This window comes from Dinoponera quadriceps, unplaced genomic scaffold (genome assembly GCF_001313825.1).
Source record: "Dinoponera quadriceps isolate SergipeBrazil2010 unplaced genomic scaffold, ASM131382v1 scaffold1872, whole genome shotgun sequence".
NCBI lineage: Eukaryota > Metazoa > Arthropoda > Insecta > Hymenoptera > Formicidae > Dinoponera > Dinoponera quadriceps.
In genome coordinates this window covers 1,812,538-1,819,550 of record NW_014555944.1, presented here as the reverse complement: position 1 = coordinate 1,819,550, position 7,013 = coordinate 1,812,538, and the positions used below count along the sequence as shown (strand labels likewise).

General features: G+C 54.2%; 1 protein-coding gene across 8 annotated transcripts in view; it reads right to left on the bottom strand.

Moving 5' to 3' along the window:
- LOC106745952 (uncharacterized protein DDB_G0284459) overlaps positions 1-6,611 on the bottom strand; it is a 39,425-nt gene extending 32,814 nt beyond the window's left edge. For 7 of the 8 annotated variants that reach the window (XM_014622010.1, XM_014622016.1, XM_014622013.1 and 4 more), the window contains exon 1: positions 5,858-6,611. The gene's annotated coding sequence lies outside the window, so the exon portion shown is untranslated. Of the gene's footprint in view, positions 1-5,671; positions 5,746-5,857 lie in introns of all 8 variants that reach the window. The other variant, XM_014622012.1, reaches the window with a different exon arrangement.
- Positions 6,612-7,013: the final 402 nt, after the last annotated feature.

Below are 7,013 nucleotides of genomic sequence, written 5' to 3'. Positions count from 1 at the left end.
GGGAATTTCAAGATTCTCCGCGACGGAAAGCCGAAGAAACAGACGTTGGCCCCGTTTCTTCAAGCACGGACAGTTACATAAACAGAACAAAAAAAAGCGGAGAAGACAGGAGGAAATACTGAGTCGCAGACTTTGACTGCAAAGGGAAGAGGGGAGAAGGAAATAATGAGGTGTGCAAGTTTCGGCCAAGGGGGAGGGAGACGAGACGGAAATAAAGAGCTGCAAGCCTCTAGACTGTCATATTTAATTGAACAGCCCCCGTCTATTATTCATCGGCAATATCGAGTGGATGCGATAACCTCTGGCACACTGCAGCCGCACCAGCAGCGCTTCAATAATTGCGACGTTGCCTACGTACCACGACGAAAGTAACACGTCGATTCCTCGGTCACTACGAACGCTCGCTTACGAAATCCTTGGCGTTACGTCGCGGCGAGGTGTGACGTAACGCGGGCGAAGGCACACGAAAAGACACAGACCGATACTCTTCCGCCGTCGGGCTGCACAGCCCGAGTAAATATAACGCGCGCCGCGCGTATAGGTAACATCGGTCGTCTCTCCTTTGCATTTGCCGATGTTCTCTCTCTCTCTCTCTCTCTCTCTCTATCTACGTAAGCCGCCGGTTCAACGACCACCGCGATCAAAGATTAAAAATGACAAAACCGGCCTTTTTCTCTTCGGGTTTCAGGTCGAATAGAGCACTCCGACTGATTGCTGTTGAAGACCGGAAGTGGAGCACGACAATAAGAGAGACCCCGGAAAAGTTATGGCTCACAGGAGTGTGATTTCAGATTCCGGTCGGGAGGAAACGAGGGAGGGAGGAGGGGAAATGGCGAGGATAGTAACCGGGAAATATGTTTTTGGCAACAATACGAGCGCGTTGGCACCGGGATACCTGTCGGGACGTTGTCAGGAGGAGTGTGAGAAAGAGAGAGAGAGAGAGGAAGAGAGAGGGGAGGGGGAAAGAGGGTGGTTCCCTCGGCGAGCGAAAATTCCTTTCCGAGATGAAGCTGCGAGACTGAGTTGTAGACAAGGCACTAAACAGCGACTCGACTTTAATTTCACCGACGGATCGCCGCTCGACTAATTTGGAATTCACTCAACAGTTCGCTAATTACAAGCGGCCGAAGATTCGAGGCGCGCAACTTCGGGAGAACGCGAGTAAGTAACGAGACCCGCTCAACTCGCCGCGCCGATTTGCCTGCGTTCGTCCCTTCGCCGTCATCTCGAAAACGATCAACCGATTAAAAATTATTATTATTATTATTGTCTTCCCGGTACTTTTAGCGTTGAGAGAAGTGTCTTCGGAAGTCGTCAGCGAATCTGTCGATCGTCCTAATCCATCGCGCCGTCCAAATTATCGGAACCTCTCCCGAGCGAGATCTCGCGACAGGTCGCGACATTTATTCGCGGATTTTCCACGCGGCTATTAACGGCACACCGTTCAGCTATTTCCGCTTTACGTCCTTCCTTCGCCAAGGAAGAGTCGGCGAACTCCGGGCGGGCGGAAGGGTGCGCTTGTACGACGAATCGGAAACCCGACTTATCCGTACGCGCCCCTCGATTCGAATGCTGCTCTATATCGATTGACCTTTTCTGGAAACGGTCGCGCCTCGGAAATGTCAGGGTGCTATACGCGGCTATGAACTTTGGGCCATACATCTGTTACGCCATTCAAGTCATCGCACTGTGCGAGAGCGGGTCGCGAGTCCGGCCGGAGGATGAGAGAAAGACAGATGAATAGATAGAGAGAGATAGAGAGAGAGAGAGATAGAGGAAGATAGGGAGAGAGTTTTCGTAGAAATTGCTCCCATGCCCTTTATCTCGCGCGAGCGCGCCCCCGCTAATCGAATGCGACTAGTCAAACAATAGTATAATCGATAACGGAATAGGCGCACGGTTTAGGGATATCGCGGTCGGAGGCCTGGAGGAGAGGGAGGGAGCGAAATAAAAGCGCTTTAGCGGCGGCTCGATTTAATAACGGCGAGTCGAACGGTCAATTTTCGATTCTATTCATCTCCCCGCGAAAGTGGGCTCCGACTGAATAACTAGTTGATTAAATTGTCAATAGTTAAAGACGATTATGGCCGGCGGAACGAATCGATATCAACCTGTATCGTTCAACTTTGCAGTCTCTCTTTCTCTCTTCCTCCCTCGTTACCCAAGGAGAGATATCGGTATTAATGGCGTTCTGTGTCATTAAGCTATTGACGTTTCGACCCGACCATTCATTTTCATTCGGATGCCAAAGGGATAGGACGTGCGTTAACATTGAAACGTCCCAGAAGGCCCTTCTCTCGGTAGCAGAGAGAGAGAGAGAGAGAGAGGAATTGAGTTTTGCTGCGCGCGCGACTCGGAATACGCGAACGGATACCCGCGTGCACGGACGCCACGACGGACGTAGCGATCGGCAGATTCGCTGATATTCTGAGGGAAATTACGGGGGCCGCCGACTTTCACAGCGGACTTTCACAGCATTAACGAGCTGTGCGCGCGTGATATACGCGTTATTACATAACTAAACAGACGAGCGCGCACGAGTATCCGAAGGTAACATTAGAATAGGACTGCGAGGACTGCGAAGTCGAATCCCACCGGGCGAAGTCGCGATCCATCGGCGTAAATCCGCTTGACCGATGACCTTCGCAATTGTTCTCGCGCGATCCTGCAGTCATCGCCGGCTTATCAAACCCTCTCTCGCGTGATTGAGAAAAATCCTGCCGTCGAACTCGACCCCCGAGTATCGTGCTCGGGATCTTCGTGCCCACTCGAATCGATACCCTCCCGCCCGCCGACGTCCCCGGAGAGAGCAGAAAATCACGACGATGTCAACGTGACGTGAAAATGACGAGAGTGACTGTAAAATCTCGCTTTTCCATTCGATCATTATTGAACGAGTGCGATGTAAGTTCCTACGTTCGGCGGTCTATAGGATGGGTTCTCCTATAGCGATTACTGATCATAATTATCAATCTATATTGGAAAAACTACATGCCCTTCCTCTTGTAAAGCGAATTTGCGATCTGATGTTTATGTTTGAACCTCTTCATTGCTACATTGATTGCTCAGATGTATTGCTTCTCATGAGACTTAACGTTCTTCCTAATTTCGGAGACGGTGTTCTGTTTCTCGTAACTAGAACCGTCGCACACTATACGGCTTTAATTCTCGCTTAATTTCTATAGATTAAATTATTTCTGCGAACACGCACTCCAATTCTGTGCATTTCTTTTTTCCGACGACACTCCGTTTGCATCTGAACACTCTTTTATGCGCTTAATTTTATTATCGACTAACCATTTATTTCTCTCCCTTCATCTCTGCCCTCTGGTGCTGAAGAGCTCACTCCCATTAATAAAGAAGAGTTAAGAATTGTAAGAATCAACTATCATTTGAACTATCATTTAATCGTGACTACTTGCCCCGCCTGGGATCACCGTCGCCGAGAGTGCGATTTTTATTTTCCCGTTCGCTCGATAAAAGAAGAAGAGACTCAAGGAGCCTCGGTACATCGATCGGATTCGACTGTTAACGCGTATTTCGCGTAACACAATGGGGAGAGTAAAACGCATCAACAAGTAGTTATCCAATTCCAAAACCGGCTCGGTGTCGCGCACGAAGCGAGAAACGGATTAGCGCGCTCGTGCGCGCGCGCGTGCGTCGAGTATCGGAGAATTGTGCACGTCACACGTTTAAAAACTCCAACCCTCGTAGGCGCGGGTATGCCACCTACTTCGCAGATACTCGGAATAGCGTGGCTGTAATACGCCCGACTGTGACAGCGGCACGCGAGGGAATCGACGAGCGGCCGCGGAGCATCGAGAGGGGGGATTATCTTATATCCCGTGTCGTGGTTGCATCGCATGATCGATCATTTTCTTACGAGGCCCCGCCACGAGGACGGTGGTTACCACAGCGGTGTTGGCGGTAGCCGTAACCTTGTTAAATTATTGAACGACCACCACGTCGCTAGACGAACGTGCTCCGCGCCGTAGTCACGGCCAATTCCGCGGGATATGCATTTCCGGCTCGTGGAAAATCGACACGCCAGAAATCGAGCAGTCGATCGGTCTGGGACGGCGGCGAGCGGTCTTCCGCCGAGGCACGCGAGCGAGAAACGGGGATTGACGGCGAAGGGAGGGGGGAGGATTGGCATTGACTCTGCGAGAGTCGGTTCTCTTTCGATCAAATTCAGAATAATCGGAAAGTATGCGCGCGTTAGGGCCGTTAGAAACTCCCTGATTGGGAGAGATCGCCCGAAGGTGGTGTGTGTTCATTTTCGTTCTCGTTTCAAGTTGCGGAGGACGGTAATATCGGGATTCCGCGCGAGAACGACACTTCGTTTCTCGTTTGCGAACGTAATACCGTTGAAAATTAAGACGCGCGGAAGAGGTTCGTTGAATCGGCGGGCGGGCGCGATCGAGGAGGCTGCGTTTGAATAAATTGACACTTTCCGATTCACGTGCACACCGGGAGGAGGAAGCTACATCGGAGCTACATCGGAGATAGCGGCCGCCGCGCATAACGACGGCAGAAGATGGACGTCCGGGAGGGGGAGACGGGGGGGCAGAGCGAGGGGAGATCAATTTAAAAGCCGTGACTCACTGGGACACGATGACGTAGTTAGCGCGCACGGCCTCTCCTTCAGAATTGAAAGAGAAAAGGGGCGAGGGGGTAAAGAGGACGGGAGGAGGGGGGGGGGGGGAAGAGATGCAAAGAGGAAGGGGAATNGGGTAAGAGATGCAAAGAGGAAGAGGAATCCCCCTTCCCGGTAACGATTAAGTGACGACTAATCGGGGCCAGTGCACATGAAGGGTTGCGGAAGAGAGAGAGAAGTGCGCCGGCTGTGTGTGTGAGAGAGAGAGAGAGAGAGAAAGGGAGGGAGGAGGTGAGAAGGAAGGAGAGGAGGCGAGATTCTCGAGCGGTCGACGAGCCTCGAGTATTATTCCTGGTATTCCGTGTACATTACCAGTGGTACATGCAACGACGAAGGAGGGTTGCGCGAAGAAGGGCATGGAGAGAGCAAAGGGCGCGTGCATACGTCGCGCACAATAATCCCCCTTCTCCCTTTCCCCGTCGCGGAGCGTGGGATTTCCCTCTGTGTACGGCGTAGGCTCACGCGCTGACGGTTCCGGTTTACCGAAAGCGAAAGAAAGGGGGGAAAAATACGAGAGTCACAGGCGAAGGGACGGGGTTGCGACTGNGGAGGGGGGAGGGGGGGGGGAGAAATCGCGAGGGAAACGCGAGAGAGACGGGCGAGTACCGCCCCCTTCCTTCCCGATCCCCCTCGCTGTTCGCGCTGAGTATGCCCATCGAGGCAGCGTCCCCTCGCCCCAATTATCGTGCCCGGCGCGCACCGCCTCCCGTCTGTGCTTGTAATTTGCATCCGACCTCTATTTCCTCAGGCTGGTGAGGCGCGCGGCGAGGCTGTTGCGAATGCTCTCTCCGTCGTTTGGACAATATCGTTCTGGACGATTCGGCTCACTCGAAAGCGATTCGGAGACACTCGCTGGCCGATCTCTCTCTCTCTCTCTCTCTTTCAGGATGCGCGCGAGCTACAACTGCGACGTCATCCCAAACGATGTCGTCCAGGGGGTGAGTGAACGATCCAAGAATGACGTCGGCGAGATGAGGCTGTTGATATAAGTCCACGGTATAAAAATGTATTCACCGTGGCGTCAGAGTGACCGTTCTTTGTGTGCGGGCACTTAAGGGGTGATCCATCTCCGGAGCAAACGCTCGCGCCTGCATGTACAGGGTAAAAAAGAAAGAAAGAGAGAGAGAGAGAGAGAGAGAGAGGAAGCGTGACATGCGTCGCAGCCGGGGAAGCGGAGACCCGCGACGCGCGATTACTCACGAGGCACGGGGTCATCGACGAGGTGGAGGAGGCCAGCGGTGAGCTGACGTCGACTCCAGGACCGACGACCGACGGGCATCCTTCTTCCGGTCGTCCTCTCCACCTCCCGCCTCTCCTCCCTTCTACGAGCTTCCGACGACCGATCTCCCTCCTGCGGGACGATCCTCCCCGTCGTCCTCGTCGTCGTCCGGCAACACCCACTTTCTCGGCCTCGTAACCCCGAGGGCCACGCCAACCTTCCCTCTCGCCGCGGATGATCGAGCCGCAGTGCTACTCCGGACAGCACCGCCGTCGTCGTCGTCACCACCACCACCACTACCACCACAACCACTTCCACCGCCAACCACCACCACCACCGCCGCCGCTGTCACAGTCACAACAAGTAACTCACGGCAAGCGGTAGTAGCAGCAGCAGCCGCTCGACGTACTACCGTCGGACAGTTCGCAACCCCCCTGCGTTGTCACGTGAGCTCACCGTGCGCGCTCTCTCCCTCTTCTGCCCTTGTTATCCTCCTCGCCCTCTCTCCTCGTCAGAAGCGCGAGCTATCGACTCACATCCCCGCTTTGGCAATTAATTTCGCCGCTCGTACCGTCGAGTGTCGCGCGTGGTGCGATCGCCCCCGTCAGCTTCGCCTCACATCCTCACATCGCGCGACGTCGTCCGCAGGAAATCAACCCGAGAGGAACGAACGCGCTCGCTCCGCCGCGGCCGTCGCAGTGGCCGGTGTGGCTGCGCGGCACGGTACCTCGCTACTTCGCCAGCAGCTAGCCAGCCAAAACCAGCCTCCCTCCACTCTCCCCCGCCGTCACCCCGTCTTCCCACCCCGTGGCCGACTGGAGTGTCCTAGGGAGAGCGTACGCGTGACCGTGGCACGCGCGTGTCTCACCCGGCATGCGCCCTCGATTCACGCCAGCCTCGAACACCCTTGGCGCCATCTGTAGGCTTGCGCGCGGACCGCTCGCCCACCCTCGTCGTGCAAACTTCCGAGCACTTTTCCAAGCGGCGTCCGGAGATGAAAATCATCGGTTAGACAATTTTGAGGCAGAGAATATATAAGGAGGTGTCCGTCCTTGAAGATGGAAGCTCCTCCGATCTAATTAACTTGTTGTTAATGAAAGTCGTAGAAATAGACGTAAAGAGGTTCTCTAACCTGCC